We start from the raw sequence: 20,178 nt of genomic DNA, 5'->3' as shown, positions 1-20,178 counted from the left end.
TTTTTTTTTTTTTTTTTTTTTTTTTTTTTTTTTTTTTTTGAGACAGAGTTTCACTCTTGTTGTCCAGGTTGGAGTACAATGGCATGATCTCAGCTCACTGCACCCTCCGCCTCCCAGGTTCAAACAATTCTCCTGCCTCAGCCTCCCAAGTAGCTGGGATTACAGGCATGCACCAGCACGCCTGACTAATTTTTTGTATTTTTAGTAGAGACGGGGTTTCACCATGTTGGCCAGGCTATTTTTGAATTCCTGACCTCAGGTGATCCACCAGCCTTGGCCTCCCAAGATAGCATACATTCACATAAACTTATTTGATCAATTGATGTGGTAAATAGGATAAAACTGTCCACAATGTTATATTCATACAGAACTCATTCTGTGAATTTTGCCTGAGTGTTGTATGTATACATTTTTTTTTCATATTTAAGCACAATAGATTGACAAATCTGGAGTGACCGTTTCTTAGGTATAAACTTTTAAAACTCTACTAGAATGCTTCTGCTGATTATATTAAAATTTCAAGGATTCTCACCCAGAAGTTGTGATTTGGGGCTTAACCCAAAATGTTATCACTGCTTCACATGATGTAACTTATATTATATTTTGGATAAAGGAAAACAATCTGTTTCTGCTGTTTGAAGAGAAGCTCCAAGTAATATTGCTAAGCATAGTATACCCTGAAATTCTGAAGGTTTTGATATTAGTTATCAGAAATACCTTAGATGAATATGAATCGTTTGTAACAATTATTCAGGAATGAGCTGGAAAAACTTATCCCTGGAGAGAACTGGCAATAATACAGACTATTACAGAAATACTTAATTATAAAAACCATATAAGTCATACTTTTGACCTTAAAATTTATCTTAGTCAAACATGCTAGCAAAATTAACAAAGAGAAAGTATGAGGGGACTTCAAAAAGTTCATAGAAAATATGCATTATGAAAGAACTGTGCAAAAATTTCAAATGTATATTGCACCAAAATAAATTCTTACTAACTTGTTATAACCTATCTGAACAGGATCTAATTTGAGGCACTAAGAAAGATGAGACATCATTTTGTAAAGAGCCCCTGTCAGGGAAACATGATTCTGCTAAAACTGAAGCAAGAACAAACATCAAATTTATGGTGAAGATTGGGTGGAAGAATGGTGAAATCACTGATGCTTTATTAAAAGTTTATGAGGACAGTGCCCCAAAGATATCAACAGTTTGCAAATGAAAAGCTCATTTTAAGAAGGGATGAGGGCTAGGTGTGATGGCTCAGGCCTGTAATCCCAGCACTTTGGGATGCTGAGGTGGGCACATTACCTGAGGTCAAAGGTTCGAGACCAGCCTGGCCAACATGGTGAAATCCTGTCTCTACTAAAAATACAAAAATTAGCTGTGCTTGGTGGTGGGCACCTGTAATCCCAGCTACTCAGGAGGATGAGGCAGGAGAATTGCTTGAACCCGGGAGGTGGAGGTTGCAATGAGCCGAGATCGCACCATTGCCCTCCAGTCTGGTGACAAGAGGGAAAAACTCCATTTCAAAAAAAAAAAAAAAAAAAGGAAGAATAAGGGATGAGATGATGTTGAAGATGAAGCCCACAGCAGTAGGCCATTCATATCAATTTGTGAGGAAAAAAAAATTCATCTTGTTCATGCCCTAATTGAAGAGGACCAATGATTAACAGCGGAAACAATAGCCAACACCATAGACATCTCAAGTGGTTCAGCTTCCACAATTCTGACTGAAAAATTAAAGTTGAGCAAACTTTCCACCCTAAAGTTACCAAAACCATTGTACTTAGATCAACTGCAGACAAGAGTAGAGCTTCTGAAGGAAATTTTTCACAAGTGGGACCAAGATCCTGAAGCATTCCTTCAAAGAATTGTAACAGGAGATGAAACATGGTTTTCCCAGTACTATTCTGAAGACAAAGCACAATCAAAGCAGTGGCTACCAAGAGGTGGAAGTGGTCTAGTCAAAGTAAAAGCAGACTGGTCAAGAGTGGCGGTCATGGCAACAGTGTTTTGGGATGCTCAAGGCATTTTGTTTGTTGACTTTTTAGAAAGCCAAAACTCAATTAATATCTGTTTACTAAAAGAATATTTTGAGAAAGTTAGCCAAAGCTTTAGCAGAAAAATGACTACAATAATGCTCCTGGCTCATTCCTCTTATCAAACCAAGGACAATTTTGTCAGAATCTCTAGGGGAAATTATTAAGCATTCACCTTCCAGTGCTGATTTAGCTCCTTCTGATTTCTTTTTGCTTCCTAATCTTAAAAAAAAAAAAAAAAAAACTAAAGGGCACTCATTTGTCTTCAGTTAATAAAGCAAAAAAGATTGCAATGACATGGTAAAATTCCCAGGACCCTTAGTTCTTTAGAGATGGACTAAAATAGCTGGTATCATTGCTTACAAAAGTGTCTTGAGCTTGATGCTGAGAAATAAAGTTTCTATTTATTATTTTTTATCTTTTTTTTTTTTTTTTTTTTTTTTTTTTTGAGACAGATTCTTGCTCTGTCGCCCGAGCTGGAGTGCAGTGGCCAGATCTCAGCTCACTGCAAGCTCCGCCTCCCGGGTTCACGCCATTCTCCTGCCTCAGCCTCCCGAGTAGCTGGGACTACAGGCGCCGCCACCTCGCCCGGCTAGTTTTTGTTTTTTTTTTTGTTTTTTGTTTTTTTAGTAGAGACGGTGTAACCCCCTGTGTCAGGAAGGTCTCGATCTCCTGACCTCGTGATCCGCCCGTCTCGGTCTCCCAAAGTGCTGGGATTACAGGTTTGAGCCACCGTGCCCGGCCCGAAAACTTTTAAGAATAACTAATAAGCATATCAAGTGGGTACAATGTGCTTACACATTGTACAGGACAAAATATGAAAACTATTATTTTTTCTGAATTGTTCATTTCTTTGTATAATTTTCTAATGAAGATTATTCATTTATTGCTAAATATAATCATATCATTGTATCATAATTAAATGCACAAATGAGAAAAAACAGCTTTGTTAGTCTCTACATAAAAATTATTCTTTCAGAAAATGTTGTCACTGTTATTCATATTCCTACACAGGTAACATCTGAAACCTGTATTTTGGCTTCTGTAATTATTATTTATTATTGAAGTGATAATAATCTAAAATATACCTCATTTGAAAGAGAAAAACATCCTAGACCAAACTTATTTTTAAAAACAGTTACACTGTTTTGCTAGAAATATGCTAATTTGTTAGATTAGTAGCTCTCAACTGAGGATGACTTCACACCCAATAGGGCATTTAGGGATGTCTGGAGACATTTTTCATTGTCTCAACTGAGGGGAAGGTGCTACTGATATCTAGTAGCTAGAAACCAGGCATCCTGCTCAACATCCTGCAATGCACAGGACAGCCCCTCACAAAAAAGAATGATCTGCCCCCAAATGTCAATAGAGCTGAGGTTTAGAAACCCTGCTACAGATAAAATTGTTTCCCAGTTTAATCTGTGCAACAAGGCAAGAAGCACACAATTCAAAATGGTGTGAAGACAATCCCTGTTTAGAGAGTATATAATGGTTTACCAAAGGGATTTTTCTTTTTCTTTCTTTCTTTTTTTTTTTTTTTTTTTTTGAGATGGAGTTTCGCTTTTGTTGCCCAGGCTGGAGTGCAATGGCATGATCTCGGCTCACCCTCTACCTCCTGAGTTCAACCGATTCTCCTGCCTCAGCCTCACGAGTAGCTGGGATTACAGGCATGTACCACCACGCCCAGCTAATTTTGTAGAGACAGGGTTTCTCCATGTTGATCAGGCTGGTCTTGAACTCCTGATCTCAGGTGATCCGCCCGCCTCAGCCTCCCAAAGTGCTGGGATTACAGGCGTGAACCACTGCACCCAGCTGGGATTATTTTTTCTTCTATGGAAAGTGGAATTTAAATTACCCCTTCTTGCTATTGTTGGCACCTCACAAGGCAGGAAACACAATAGAAGGTTGAGGGGAACATGTACTTTGATACTGACTCAAAGTAATACCTTCACTATAAAACAGGAATTACTTGACATGCTAAGAAAAACCCATCACAGAAATCAATACAGCTAAAGTTTGAGTGAATTTGAGTAACTCTTTTTCCCTCAATGTGAAAAGTAAGTGGTAGCCTGTATTGCTTAGGAAGCACTATTAAAAACCAATCTTTTAACAGTCTTAAGTAAACGTTTTCATTTTCCACAAAACTAAATGATGGCGCAGTAATATGATTGTTTACAGCTGCAAATGCCTCATCATGAACTAACTTGTTAAACTTTGAGTAAAATTTTTCTTCAATGGCTTACAGTAAAATAAACGCATTTTTAAAATTATTTCATTAAATAATGCCATGATAGATCGCTTGGTTAAATCATGTCATAGACTTGACCCAATCATCCACTGATTACATGATAAGTACACATTAAATCTAAAAAAAAAAAAAAACCTACATCCCTAAATACAAATTACTTTATAATTTTACATTAGGGAGTAGCACTGTATAAGTTACTAATGTTTTGCCCCACCCAAAGGAAAGAAAAATAGAAAACTTCATGCTAGGAATGAAAAAAACGTTTCCTATGTGTTTAATTTTCCTAAGTGCCCAAGATATTCTTTACATTACATGTCATCAACACTTCAGGAGAAAAGTGTCAAGTTTCTGAATGGGGTAGTAAAGAGGAGCTGAGGTAAGAAAAGGACATATGACATTCATTCCTGCTAAGAAAGAAAAGAAAATCTTGCTCACACATTTCATTTTAAGGACTTGTGAGGGGGAAAAAATTTTCTCTAAAATTTCAAATAATACAAAACAAAACATATTAGTCATTCACTTTTTAGTATGCATTACTTTAATCAGATTGTTTTGTTCTAAGGCCAAACTAAATTCAGCCCTTTAAAGACTGGAAAATATTTGATGTTGCTGGATGTTTTGCAAACTATCAAATAATTTTGGAATGTTGAACACCTATGGGAAGGGCATACTAAGTGAGTACCATAATCCAGAGGGATGTTGTCAAAGATAGGTGAGTAAAGAGGCATTTGAATACTAGCAATAAGCCAAAAAACATCACTCCTCTTAAACACAGATATTGTGGGTTCATTTAGTGACTATTACCATGCCCTCTATTGGTGCCAGGGATGTAGGGGCTCAGGTGAAAGGATATGAAAAAGCCAGGTCTGAGTCTGGCTTCACAGTGGTACCTGGGAATTTGGGGGCAAACATAACCTGCTTTTGAGTGTAATCGTGTGCTACAGAGGAATGTAGATTGGGTTTATCAAAACAAAAGGCCTGGTTATTCATTTACAACAGGCTTGGTGACTACAGAAGTTATCCCAAGTCTTTGATTATTCTACTCCATTACAAGATACTTTACAGGGTTTTAAAGGTACGTTACAGGTACTTTACAGGCCAAAGCATTAACACAGACATTGCTGATTTAGTGAGCATCTGGCCTGCTTCTCTGACATGCATTTATGTGGAACCCTTTCAAACAATATTCAGTGATAGTTCATATTGAATCCTGCATGTCACAAGAAAATCACTTTTTTGGTAAATTATTTTGTTTTGGTATTAGATTGGTGTTAATTTTTCTCATTTCATTGTGAAGGAAGATAAAATGTTGTCTAAAGTCATTTCTGAACTTTGCACATTCATCTCCAAACATCTGAGCATTATTATTCTGTGTGGGAGATACAGTTATGGTATAGGAAGGTATACCAGTGACTAGTGGACCAGTGTAGGGCTGGAGAGGGTGGGGAGCACTAATGGAGTCATGCTGAAGTCCAGATGGGGAAGCCAGCCTCAGATAGATTCTAATTCAGATGCAGCATTTATTGAGTAATTTGGGAGCAAGTTACCTACATGGTTCAATTTTAAAATGGGGATAAACATCTCACTCTACTAGGATTTTTGTGAAGTTGACAAAGATTCTATGTGAATGCATGATGAGTTCTAAGAAACCAGTAACAGTTAACTGAATTCAGTGCCTGACCACCACCACTCTCTTCTGCCACGTCTCAGGGTACTCTGCCACACTGGCTAAAATCCAAAGGATTCCTACTAATTCTGTCAAGGATTAATGAGTACAAGTGTGATCCCTTGCAGAACTGCTAGTCTATCCTCATAGTTGTTGAGAATTTCTGGGAAAATCTTTGTTTCTGCAGCTTGTTTGAGGTATTTTACTTTTTCACCACCAAAAACTTTTCAGTAAAACTTATTTCTAAGTGTAGAGATATCTTTGTGTCCCAAAGTTGCTAAAGAGCACCTGAAACCTTGCTGTACAAAAATTCTAATTTCAACTTAATTTTCAATACATTCAATCAAAAGACTATTAACTCATGTAGCTAGATCACTCTTCAGACAAAATAACTGAATGTTATAATCAAAACCTTCCAGAGTTACAAAAAAATCTAATTCTGCAAAAGACAATCAATGTAATAATTACAGAGGTATTATGGTGACTCATTAGAAGAGGCAAGTGTTAGAAAGGAGCTTTTTCTCTAAATAGCAGCCCTATCATCTCTGCAATTCGACTAATCCCATTACACCTACACAAGAACAAATCTCAAATTTTAATAATAAATTTCATGAAGGCTACTGAACCTGGGCAATGTTGGCACCAGCATTATGAGATTATAGGACCTGGTGCTAGAGAGGTGATTCATCAGCTCTCTGTAAGATGGTAAAGATTTTATGGATCAACATGGGAGTAGGCATTTTTCAATAATTCAAAAGCCTGGCTTGGGTATTCAACAGTTTGACATACTTAGCTGCAGCAGCAGCCACAGTTTGTTTAGCCAGCGGCAACATGTGAGAGTGATAAATTAGAAAATGTCAAGCCATTCTTTCCCTCACCTGCCTGACTTTAAGTAATTAATGACCGCTGTTTAAATGAATTGATTAGTTTAATAATTGAAAAATTCAAGACGCTACCCTTATTTCTGTTATTTCTCCCATCTCCTTCTAACAAGTTGTTCAAGAATTGTATCTCTGTTAAAGTACAATCACGTGTCAGTTAATGATGAGGATATATCCTGAGAAAAGTGTCATTAGGTGATTTCATTGTGAACATCACAGAGTGTATTTATGCAAACACCTAAGCATTATCATTCAGTGTGGCAGATATCCAAAAAGTTATATACAAAAAGGTACAGAAAGGCTTACCAGTGACCTAGTGGACCACGAAGTGAACATCACAGCATGTATTTACACAAACCTACTACACACCTAGGCTAGATGGTACAGCCTATTGCTCCTGTAATACAGACCTGTACAGCATGTTACCACACTAAATACTGTAGGTAAGTGTAACACACTAGTATTCATGTATCTAAACACATCTAAACATAGAAAGGTACAGTAACAATACGGTATTATAATCTTATGAGACCTCTGTTGTCTATGTGGTCCATTATTGACAGGAACATCCTTATTTGAAACATGACTGCATATTAACAAGCAGATTCCAGCCACCATTTTACAATAACAACAACAACCACATGCACAACAGCAAAAGCTAACAATTTTTTTAGCACTGACTACATGCCAGCTACTGTTATAAGCACATCTCAAGGTGCTACACCAAGCTGGTGAGGCTGGGGGATGTCAGCAATGGGGTCAAAGGATGCAAAGCCTCAGAAAGGAGGAAAACATTTGATTTTTTTTTTGAGATCTGCTGCACAGCATGTCGAATATAGCTAATAACTGAGTACTATACATTTCATAATTACAGAGAGTAACTTTCAAATGTTCTAATCACAAAAAAGATTAAATATTTGGGATGGATATGTTAATCAGCCCGATTTAATCATTCCACATTGTATTCAAAATTCAAAACATCACTTTTTTACCAAATAAATACAATTATAATTTATTAATATATAATTTAAAAAATTCTGAGAGCCCATTAGATTTCTCAAGGGTTAATGAGATGCACGTGGGTCTTAGAACTCCAGAAAGCATAGCAACTATCTCCTTGGCATCTCTAAAGAACATGGTCTTGAAAACCAGATAAACACAATCTTTTACACATCCCACAGATATTAACTGAGGGCTTCCTTTGTGCCAGGCATAGAGCTCTATGTTCTAGATGTGCTTACTCATCTAATTATCACGACACCACCATTGCTCCCATTTCACAGATATTTAATAGAAGGGTGGAGAAACTTGCTCATAGACCCCCCAGTCAGAAGGTGGCAGAGTCAAAATGAAGAGAATAGATTTGGCAAATCACTTGGAGTCACTCGGTGAATGGTGCCATCATCTCGGCACCCAACTAGAAAGTTGCAGGATGCCTCTCTCCCTTTTCTCTCTATTCTCATGGCTGTTAGAATAGTGCCTGGCACATGTTCAGCATGTTAGAATAATTTTGTGGGGGCTCAGAAAACAGTATCTCAAAATGAAGACTGCTGCTGAGCATCTTCAGAAGCAAAAGTTTCTCTCTGACCTTCTCCTGTCCTCCTGTCTCTCAGTCTCATTTTGCCCTGATGCTAGCCATAGAAACTAGAATCCCTTTCCCCCAAGATAGGTCATAAAAATCAGAACCCCTTTTCCCAAAAGTCAGTCATAAAACCTAAAGTGTTCTATGTAAAAACTGGCCATGAAGAAATGATCTGACCTACCTTGTTTGACTGTAGATCCTAAGACTCCTGTTCTAGACAGGGTCTTCCCTCACACCAAGAATGAAGAAATGCTTCTCAGAGAGGCCAAGAAGAATCTAGACAGACATGCCTTGCTGGGTTTCCCCCACTCAGTCCATTAGCATTTAAATCAGACCCTTTCTGTCCAATCACATTTCTACATGGCTGTCCACATGTTGTTGAACCTAAGCATAAAAATGGACAATTGTCCGTTTTTCCCTGTATGTTAGGTATTCATTCCAAAGCTCCCTGTGTATACAAGTTAAATAAATGTGTATGCCTTTTCGTCTATTAATCAATCTGCCTCATGCTAGTGTATTTTCAGTGACCCTTTAGGGTGCAAAAGGGAAGTTTCTTCTTGACTCCCTTACAGTTAGTAAATGAAATAGGTAAAACACATGAGCCAACTGCTCCCACTAAATGAGTAAAACCATGCTTAAGATACAGGCAGAATAAACGCAAGGCTCTGTGAGTTGCAAAGTGAAGGCATTTAGTCAGGCCCACTAACCAAATTCTCTATGTGAATTCAAATGCTATAGATCTGTTGCTGATTTACTGTGTGTTATTCTTCTTTATTGGTTTTGGAGGTCTGAGACCATCACAAAGAGGCTCTTGTGGTCTATTCTTGGCATCTCACAATGTTGTCATGGGTAAGATAACTGATAACTGTTTGTTGATTAGACTTTCCTGGGCAAATATAACTGATTACAGAGAAATCATAGCCATAACTGGCTATGTTTACTTTAAAACTGTGAAGCTATGTATAAACAACTAACAAAATGGAGCATATTGCTAAATCAATGAGAGCAAAATACCTAAGTCCAAGACTATTTTCAAATGATATGTCTACCTTCTCACACTAATCTATTCATTTTCATTCTTTGATTAGATTTTAAAGGTTTAGATCAAGTGTGGTTCTCACAAAAACTAGACATATTACTTCCACCTAGTGACCCTCTTGCCGCTATATTTTTCCCACCATCTTCATGAACAAGCTCCTTTTAGATCCATCCCCCAGAAATACGCTTTCTCTGAATAATCAAATTATTCAATCTCTTTTTGTACATTCTGCTCAGGGCTTCCCTATGACGTCTGACTCGCTCTGGTATTTTGGGTGCTGATGAATCTTAGAGATGTACACATATATTCTCACTCATTTGCAACTTTTTTCTTGATGCAAACAAACACAAAGCAAACAAGTATGTTCTAGAGGGCACATACATTCCCTTATTCACAGTGTAGGGCCACAGGGTACAGACAGCAGAAAGTCATGTGGTTTGGCTTGCTGGTAATGCCAGAGATCTTCATCCCTATGCTTTGTGAAGTGGATACATCAAAGTGCCTCTCTTTCAAGATGGTTTGACTCAAGTTCATGTTGAGAAATGCATTTTAGACTAAACTTTTTTATTTTGAGATAATTGTAGATTCACATTCATCTGTAAGAAATAATATAGAGCCATCTCCTATACTCTTCTCCCAGCTTCCCCCAGTTGTAACATCTTTCATGACTATAGTATAATGTCACAGCCAGGAAACTGACATTGATTCAACTATCTTATTTAGAATTCACAAGTTTTACATGTTCTCATTTATGTGTGAATGTGTGTATGTGTGTGTATTTAGTTATATGCAATTTTATCACATAGGTATCTTTGTGTGACAACCACAATAGTCAGGACACAGAACAGTTTCATTGCCACAAGGATTCCTCGTGGTATCCCTTTACAGCTATTTGCACCTTCCTCTCAACTCATCATCTTCTTAAATCTAGCAACCACTAATCTGCTTTCCATATTCAATGAAAAGAGGATGTCCAACTGGGCAGAGGCAACATCCAGCAGGAGACAATTACACATTCATTGAAGAGGATGCTCAGATAAAGTACAGTTACCTTCTCCACTGAGAAAAGTAAGGCTATGGCATCAGTAGAAAATTATGTTCTTTATTCTTAAATAAATCCACGTAGGATGGGGCTTGATATACTTTGGCTGTGCTCCCACCCAAATCTCAGCTTGAATTGTAGTTTCCATAATCCCCACATGTCATGGAAGGGACCCAGTGGGAGGTAATTGAGTCATAGGGATGGTTACTCTCATGCTGTTCTCGTGACAGTGAGTTCTCATGAGATTTGATGGTTTTATAACGGGCTTTTGCCCCTTTTGCTCAGCAATTCTCCTTGCTGCTGCCATGTGAAGAAGGACTTGTTTACTTCCCCTTCCATCACGACTGTAAGTTTCCTGAGGCCTCCACCACCATGCTGAACTGTGAGTCAATTAAACCTCTTTTCTTTATAAATTACCCAGTCTCCAGTACGTCTTTATTAGCAGCACGAAAATGGACTAATACACGGTAGATGGTCAATCTAGCAGTAGAATGGGAGGAAAATCTAGGTTAGTTAAAAATCTTTGTGCATAAGGAAAGGAACAGCATGAAAAAGTAGAAGAGATAGCTTTTTCTTTTTCTTAAATAAGACAGGAAAAAGCGCCTTTTATTGTCCTTGCTACAGTGGCAGCAGACTCATTAGTTTTCATAAAACACAATTTCTGCAATATGGTCTGTTGATAACGTTGCTCCATCATGGGAGGACAAACTTGAGGCTGACTGTTAATGACAGAACTAGGTCTTCTCTCAAAGCCTCTAATGTGTGCTATTTCTCATGAAGAACCCCTGACACCATAAGATGCTTCAGTTAAAGCTTCTGAAATATTGCAGTGGTATAATTGACAGGTTTGTTGGTGCTGTGAGTTTCTCACACATGTAAACCCTTTCGGAAAAGTTGGAGATAAAAAGATAGGGGAGAGTTTGGTTTAGAGTTACAAAGTTCCAGATACCAGCCACAGACGCCTCTGCCCAGTGTCGCTACATGTTCTTTTCTAAGAAATGCATTCAATCACCCCGTATTATGCACTGTGATTGAAGAAAAAAGATCTACTCACCACCATCTACCCTCCCTTATTTATCCTCCATGTGAAGCTCATGGTAGCAGCAGCTGAAGACAGAAAAGTTGTATCTGTTTTCTCACACCAGGGACATTACTTGGTGACCTGGTGAATGGCATAGGCAAGATTATCCATGTTACTGGAGGTGCTCCCTGCCACAGGGATGCAGCCATCCTTTGTCATATAGATGGAAAACTCCTCGGTTAGCTTCTCCACCTGTTCAGGCTTTAGCCTTGTGAAACAAAGCATGCCAATTTAGTCAGTCATGTGTTGTCAGATGTGCGAGGAACTCTCCTTACTGCAGTTGGAGATCAGCTGAGCCTGCATGCTAATAATGCAGTTGGCCATGATTTTCACTTCTGGCAACCATTGTTTTCACAAACCCAGGCTGTTCAGAATGGTAGAGGCAATACAGGCCCCATTGAGAGAAGGGTTGGAATACATGGGACGGATCAGGATCTTCAACTGACTCCACTCTTTTGGTTTCATTCACTGTCTTTGCAGATCACAGTGAAGGCTCCCATATGCTGACCATATAAAGCCCATGTTCTTGGCATATGATTGACAAACATTAATGCTCCGTTCAATGAAGCTGCACAGAGCCCAGGTATCCTTGTTACCATCACCACTGGCAAAGCCTTGGTAGACCATATCAAAGAATGCAGAGATTCTTTTCCTTTGCCACTATTATTATTTCCTTCCACTGCTTTGCATGAGGGTCCCAGGAATGCAGAAGAAGAGCACCTTGCTCTGGTATTTTTGAAATGTCCTCCATAGCTCCCGTGAAGTCAAAACTGCAAGTCTTGGGGTCATAGTATTAATAATCTTGTAGTTGCATGCCAGCTGCCCTGAAGATTGGTGTGTGATTTCCCCAGGGTGGTTTGGGCAGAAAGACATCTCTGTCTTCAAAAATTTTAAAAATCTTTGCATAAAACTGGCTCCAACCCTTAAGGCCCTAGTTCCAGAAACGATTCGCACAGTGACAGACTAGCCACTTTTCAACACTTTGCTCTTCTCACCCAAGGCTAGTTCTGTAGATGCCTTGCAAAATTCAGCTTGTCCCCCAATGGGCAAGTATTCCTTGTCTAAATTTTTTAAAAAATTATATTTTAAGTTCTGGGGTACATGTGCAGAATGTGCAGTTTTGTTACATAGGTATACACATGCCATGGTGGTTTGCTGTACCCATCAACCCATCACCTACATTAGGTATTTCTCCTAATGTTATCGCTCCCCTAGCCCCTTGCCCCCCAATAGGCCCTGGTGTGTGATGTTCCCCTCCCTATGTCCATGTGTTCTCATTTTTCAACTCCCACTTATGAGTGAGAACATGCGATGTTTGGTTTTCTGTTCTTGTGATGGTTTGCTGAGAATGATGGTTTCCAGCTTCATCCATGTCCCTGCAAAGGACATGAATTCACCCTTTCTTATGGCTGCATAGTATTCCATGGTGTATATGTGCCACATTTTCTTTATCCAGTCTATTATTGATGGGCATCTGGGTTGGTTCCAAGTCTTTGCTATTGTCTAAATTTTTTACGGTAATCTAACTGGGTCTCTTATCATCCCGGTAGGCACCAACTCCCAGATTCATCTATTTGCTATTGATGTCCCTCTTAAAGGCTTTTGTGACTCCCAGGATGGGATCTGGAGGTCTCATTTCCACATGGGCCCACAAGGAGCTGGCTCTGGCAGAGGTCATGGTGGGGAGGCCTAGGTAAAAGGTGGCAGCGGTCCCCTAGAGGACACGGCTGGAGTGGAGCAGGGTAGGGCCATGATGGACCTTGAGAGCGCAGTGGGTAGACACAGGACAAAGTAGAGGGTAAGAGGGCACAGACCCAGGGGGCATGGGCTCCTGCTGAAGGTTTTGTTCTTGTTTTGTATTATAAGACCTCTACAGTGGAGTGAAAAATGAAGTCAATTCTCTGCATATTTTGAATTAAAGCTTGCACAGGTGTTTCAGCCTGCTAAACAGTTCAGTCTGGAATATTTCAGCTTTGAATTATTCAAATAATTATTTTAAAAATATTTTAATATAATTTAGCACACAGAGAATGCCTCTGTGTAAAGTAAGTGGTGGTAATTTAAAATAACTAATGATCATAATTATTGGAATCTAGTCTCCTGGGCATTTTCTACTTCATAATTTACAGGGAGCCTATGAGAGTTCAAACACACTGTATTTTTGCCAAAGGAGCCTCATGCTTTGTCTGCATTTTATGGCTTCCTTTGCACCTGGAGCAGCTATTTTAGGACTGTCTAGACAATCACCCCAGCTTTAAAGGTCTTTTCCTTTCTTTTCACATAGTCATTGAGCATGAAGGATAATAAATAGATGATGCTGGCACTCTCTCACCAAAGATACTATTCAAATAGAGACAGGAACAAGAATGCCTTTGCTCTGGCTCACAAAATCAAGGCGCCTTAATATACAGCCCCAGACGTCTACCAATTGGCCAGGCTTTAAACCAACAAGAAGGCCTTCCAATGTTCACATCTGTGTAGTAGCTGGATCATACTTTTTGGTTGAGCTGTGTGAAATGGTTACTATTTGACCATCTTGGACATATAAAAATGGCAATTTAAGATGTTTCAATCCAAGAGATTTGGGAAAGAATTTGGGAGTGCTCTGTTTCCTTTTTCCCTCTCCAGTTCCCAAGCAACATTCATCTGGGTTCTAGCAAGGACCCAGGATGCACAACTTCTGCAGGTCACTTTTGCCAGTACAGGGAAATAATGTAGCCAAGCATGATTCTGGAACATTTCGTACATACGTGTCCTAGGTAATACCTGAAAGTCAGTAAGTAATATCCCAGGGAGATGTACACCGAGTCAGTTTACTTCACCCCTCACAGTCCTTTCTTTCAAGAGGTAAGAGACAGCTTTTAAGCTCTCCACAGGACTCCTACAGTCCACCTGTCCCCAGGCTCTTTAATGGGTTCTGAGACTGCATCCCAATCTTATACCCTCCTGGGAATATTTCTACTTGGTACTCTCTGATGGCAAAATTATTTCATTTTGGAGGAAAAAAATACACAAGAGTAGATATCTACAGATACATAGATGTACATTGTATATAACATACAATATTCAATTATATTATATACAACATACACTATATATGCATTTTTCCATTATATACTATATATATAATATGTCAGCTAGCAATGATCAGTTTTATTTGCTTCCTTATAATGTTAGAGTACTTATTTCTCAGCACAAGATGTGCACATATTAATTTTCTGCTAATATCATACCATTTCTACTGTAATGTTCAAGAGGTATCTCCACCCTTTACTCTGTCCCACTTTCTCCACTGATGATATGTGTACATGAATTAGTTTGGGGGTCTGAAGTCCAAAGCATTTCTCCTGAATATAAACTGGAGCTTCAAAAACGAGAGCAGTCCAAGAAGGTTGGGCCAAGGAAGGGCTGAGAAATTTCGTATCGGTGCCACTCACAACTGAAAACTTTGTGCCAGGCACTGGGCTAAATGCAATGGTAGTATGGGGATACAAAGTAGATGAACACTCAGTCTCCACTTAAACAGATACAATTCTTATAGGGGAATAAAATTACAACACCAAGTGGAGCAAACACAGCACAGAACCAAGTCAACAGATGTTGTCTTAGTCCATTTTGTGTTGCTATAAAGGAATAGCTAAGGCTGGGTAGTTAATAAACAACAGAGGTTTATTTTGGCTCAAAGTTCTGCTGGCTTTACAAGATAGATGGCACTGGCATCTGCTTGGATTTCCTCAAGGGCTTTTGTGCTCCATTAAAATATGTTTGAGAAGGTCAAAGAGGAAGCAGACACGTGCAAAGAGGTGTCCTGGCTTTCTAGCAACCCACTCTTGCAGGAACTAATCAATTCCCCTGAGAACCAATCTAGTCTCATGAGAATGGCACCAAGCTATTTATGAGGCAATCCATACCTATAACCCAGACATCTCCTACTAGGCCCCACCTCCAATATCACCATGCTAACCATCAAATGTCAACATGAGATTTGATGGGGACAAACAAACCATGTCCAAACCACAGCAAATATGGATTCAAATTATCCGAGGGCCATGGCTTATGAGCAGCGTTATTAGGGCAATTTGCTTAACTTACTCTATTTCCTCCCTTGAGTATCAGTTAACAATAATTCCAATTTTACTTGGCATTTAATAAGATAATTACTGAAAATTTTATGTCAGGTAGAGTGAGACTGGCAAACTTAAAACACTACAAATGCAAGCCCTTATTTTTAGTGAGCATCCATTGCATGCATATACTACCCCATTTCATCCTCAGCGATCTCAATCTTTTAATGTATTACTACTTTCTTCCTTTTAGATAGACAAGTTGGGCAAAAATAAGTTAAATACTTTTACCACTAACAGAAGACTCTCTGCTGCGGGACAATAATGAAGTCCCGAACTGAAGGCAAATTTCTCCAAAGTCACCAGCAATTTTTCACTTCTCAATTGCCAATATCTTCTCACTTTGTCAGTTTTCACTTCCCAGACACTCCTTAAAGCAATTCAATCTGTTTTCTACTTCCACTATTCAGATAAAACTGGTTTGGTAAAAGTTCTCAATGCTGCCATGTTGTAAAGCTGAAGGGGGACTGTTCTGTTTTTATTCTACCTGACCCCTCAGCACCACTAAACCTAGCTGGCCATTCATTAGCTTTGCCATCTGGAATCAGTTTTCTCCCCTAGCTTTTGCTACAAGCACCCCTTTTCTCTCTTTTTCCTTCACTAGCCACTTGCTCTAGGGTCTTTGCTGCTGCTTCTGCTCCTTTAGAGCTCTAAATGCTGGCACTCTTCATGGCTCTGTTCCAGGCCAACATCTCTTAGTCAATCCTTCTGAAGATGTGCCTGGAATTTGTGACCCTCCTGAATCAGCCCCACCAGAAAGAAACAAGCTTCACGAGGGAAAGAACCTTTGTACATTAACTACTGAATTCCCAACACCTGAAAGAATCTCAGGCACACACCAGGTGCTCAACGAATATTTGCTGAAGGAATGTGAATTGCCTGAAGTGCTTGAGATGCTCCTGGGATGCCCTTCTGGACTTCTAAATTGGAATCACAGTGCATCTGAGAACCAAAATCTCTGGTCTTCTACCACACCAACTTTTATCCATGTTCTTTCCTTAATCTGATATCCTCTCCCACTTCCTCATTCTTTAATGTGCAGGGAAGCCTTTCCTGACCCTCACCTCCACCCAGATTTAGTCAAATCTTCCTCTCATGCCCTTTCATGGAACCCTCTCCTTTGTGGTACTGAGGTCCCTTAAATTTTACACATATCTGTGTGACTACTGCCAGCCTGCCTCAGATCATATAGGCTTGCACGCACCATCATACCTCCATTCCCTCAGTAAGTCTCCCTCACAGTGGGCCCTCAATAAATATCAGTGAATAAACTGTTAACAATACAGATTTTATATTAATGTTAATATGTCAAAATATATTAACAATAAATATATTTAAATTATATATTTATGATATAATGAATAAGAGTTAAATGATGACACAAATTTCTCTCTCCAGCTCCGAGTTCTCTGAATTCTACATGCATATCTCCATCTAGGGGCGTCACATCTCCAAATGGATGTCTGATGGGTTTCTCTATTTCAGCCTGTCCAAAACCCCAGCTTTTAAATTTTCCAATACAAACTTGTTTCTCTCTCAATATTTTACTCATGTTAGTAAATAGCATCGCCCACCCAGTTGCTCAAGCACGATCTTGAGAGTCACATTTGATTCCCCCTTTTCCTTCACCAGCCCCTTACCCATATCTAATTAAACACTTAGTCCTGTTGCTTATACTTCTAAAATATATTTCAAATCCATCCCTTCTCCATCTCCACAGCTGCTGCCAAGCCCAATCTTCCATTAACAGTCAACTGGATGGTGGCTGCAAATCAAGTGGTCCTCTGTATCCATTCTTACTCGTCTACCACAGATTTTCTACACAGAGCTCAAAACATCAACCAAATCATCCCCATTAAAGCCCCATCCTAATTCAATGGCTTCTCACTGCAATGCAATGAAGTACACACACCTTAGTGAGGCTCTGCCTATCTATCCACAGCACCTCATGCCATTGCTCCCTTCACTCACTAGACTCCCAACTGTCTTTGGTACATACTATGCCCTCCGCCTGGAATGATTACTCCATGTGTCCCCACCCCTCACCCACCTCACACACCTGTTCCAGTCCTCAAATTACATGCTGCCTTCTCAGAGCAACCTTCTTAACGGTATCTAAAATAGATTTCGGCCGGGTGCGGTGGCTCATGCCTGAAATCCCACCACTTTGGGAAACTGAGGCGGGTGGATCACGAAGTCAGGAGATTGAGACCATCCTGGCTAACACGGTGAAACCCCGTCTCTACTAAAAATACAAAAAATTAGCTGGGCACGGTGGCGGGCGCCTGTAGACCCAGCTACTTGGGAGGCTGAGGCAGGAGAATGGCGTGAACCCGGGAGGTGGAGCTTGCAGTGAGCCGAGATCGCGCCACTGCACTCCAGCCTGGGCAACAGAGCAAGACTCTGTCTCAAACAAAAAAAAAAAAAAAAAAAAAAAAAGAAGATTTCACCTTCGGATATCTGTTATCACAGAAATATTTCTGTTCTTTACACAGCATTTGCCACAACTTGGAATTACTGATTTACTACTGTTTATTATCTTGTTTCCAGATGGAAACTTCTATGTCAGTCTTGTTCATCATTTCATCCCTAGCATCTAAAATGGAGCTCAGCATAGATTATCAACACATGGTTGTTGCATGAATGGATACACTGGAGAAAAACAGATTAATACAATTCCAACAGGTCAGTGGTCGCCAGAGCCTGAGGGTGAAGAGAGGGGTTGACTATAAAAAGGCAGAATGAGGAGATTTGGTGGTGGTGGGGGGTGGTATATATAGAATTCTTCTGCATCACAATTGTGGTGTTGGCTACAAAACTTTATGTATTTGTGAAAACTGACAGAACCATACCCTGCAGAAGGTCAGTTTTACTCTATGTAAATTAAAAAATAAACTAATAAAATTATGATTCCAAAACCCATGTCAACCCAGAACAAATCTAAGATTCCAAGATTCACAGGTTTGGAGTGTTTTGGTTTTTTTTTTTTTCTTTTTTTTTTTTTGGTGGTGGTGGTGGGTTCAGTTAACTTCCTGTGTTCATGATCAAAGTACTGACTCAAACCGTACTTCCCTATTTTCCATTTATCAATTTAAAGAAAGGAAACCGGAAACAAAATAAAAGTGTGAAAGATAAATAATACAAGAAAAAACACAGTAGTAAAATAATATTTAAACTAATCATGTGATAAAATGTCAGCATTTATTCATGACATTTGGCTCTGTTTGTACTGGATCACCCCAGCAGGTCAGTGGCTGTGGGTTGATTTCATAATAGTGCCTCCCACATGTACGCCCACGGCTGACCTCTGCTTTGTGCAGTTGATAATGACTAAACTTCACATATTATGCTGGCAAAAACTACTCCTTGCCTAGAGGGCTGTTACACACAGGGAATTACAGTTTCACAGCTGAACAATGTTTCTCAAATTCTAGGATGATCTACTTTCATTAGAACAAAGTTATATGGGCTGATAAATTGCTGTCTTTTGCCAAAGTGTTACTCATCATTGTATATTCACCCAACAGATGCCACTGAGAAACCCATCCTATCAGGGGGAAAGAAGGATGCAGAAATATGTATAGATTGTTTAGACACAAGTTGCATTCTCTAAAGTAAGCAAATGACATACGAATTTCATCTTACAACCTTCCCCCACCCCCACCCCCACTACTGACTTTCATCCGTTAGAACGTGTTGATGGATATACCATTCCAAAACAAAATATTTGGATATCTGACTCTGATTTGGGGAAAGGGAAATGGTGAGCTAATTTCCTCTTTTATCAAGCTGAATCACTAAGTTCACTCTGTTGCCATGCACGCATAAGTAATGCCATAGCAACCTCTCAGTTTGCTCTTAAACACACAATAGCAGAACTATGTGAATAGGTACATTTTTTAATCCTTAGATTTTCTTAGCAGCTTAAATTTTATAAGACATTTTATGGTATGGGATTATTTAGTTCACCTTTGGTAGTCTTATTGCTGACTGACACATATATCATCAATACCAACACAACAGAAAGGCTTAGTTCTTGGAAAATTTTCCAGTAACTTTCCTTTATTCTCAATCTCTAGCTCACAATTAAAAATTTGCACATTGGACACTATAGTCTGGATCCTCTTCAGGATTTTCCTTATAAGGATCCTAACTTTAAATGGGACTGAAATATATAATTTGAAATTCATGAAATATAGAAATACATGGACCTCTCATATAGCTATTTAAGTAAATTCAATGAAAGTGTAATTATCACTTGGTATGTACTAGGAATTATGTCAGGTACTAGAAAGAAAGAAAATCTTTACTATCAAGGGATTCAGATGAACTCCTGTAGAAAATAAGGGACGAGTACTCTTGAATTCTGCCACTTTGGGGTTTAGATTTTTATGCCTACAAAATATACTGTAACATCTAATTTTAGACTAGTTTAAGAATATGAACAGACACTTCTCAAAAGAAGACA

At 39.1% G+C, this 20,178-nt stretch overlaps 1 protein-coding gene and 1 pseudogene across 1 annotated transcript in view; both read right to left on the bottom strand.

Moving 5' to 3' along the window:
* The window catches only part of ARHGAP6 (Rho GTPase activating protein 6), a 522,948-nt gene that overhangs the window by 180,042 nt on the left and 322,728 nt on the right, over nucleotides 1-20,178 (bottom strand). The gene's annotated exons all lie outside the window — the stretch shown is intronic.
* Nucleotides 11,656-13,411, bottom strand: LOC111531482 (annotated as a pseudogene).

The sequence above is a fragment of the Piliocolobus tephrosceles genome, chromosome Y (genome assembly GCF_002776525.5).
Source record: "Piliocolobus tephrosceles isolate RC106 chromosome Y, ASM277652v3, whole genome shotgun sequence".
NCBI lineage: Eukaryota > Metazoa > Chordata > Mammalia > Primates > Cercopithecidae > Piliocolobus > Piliocolobus tephrosceles.
This window is presented reverse-complemented; position numbering and strand designations above follow the sequence as displayed.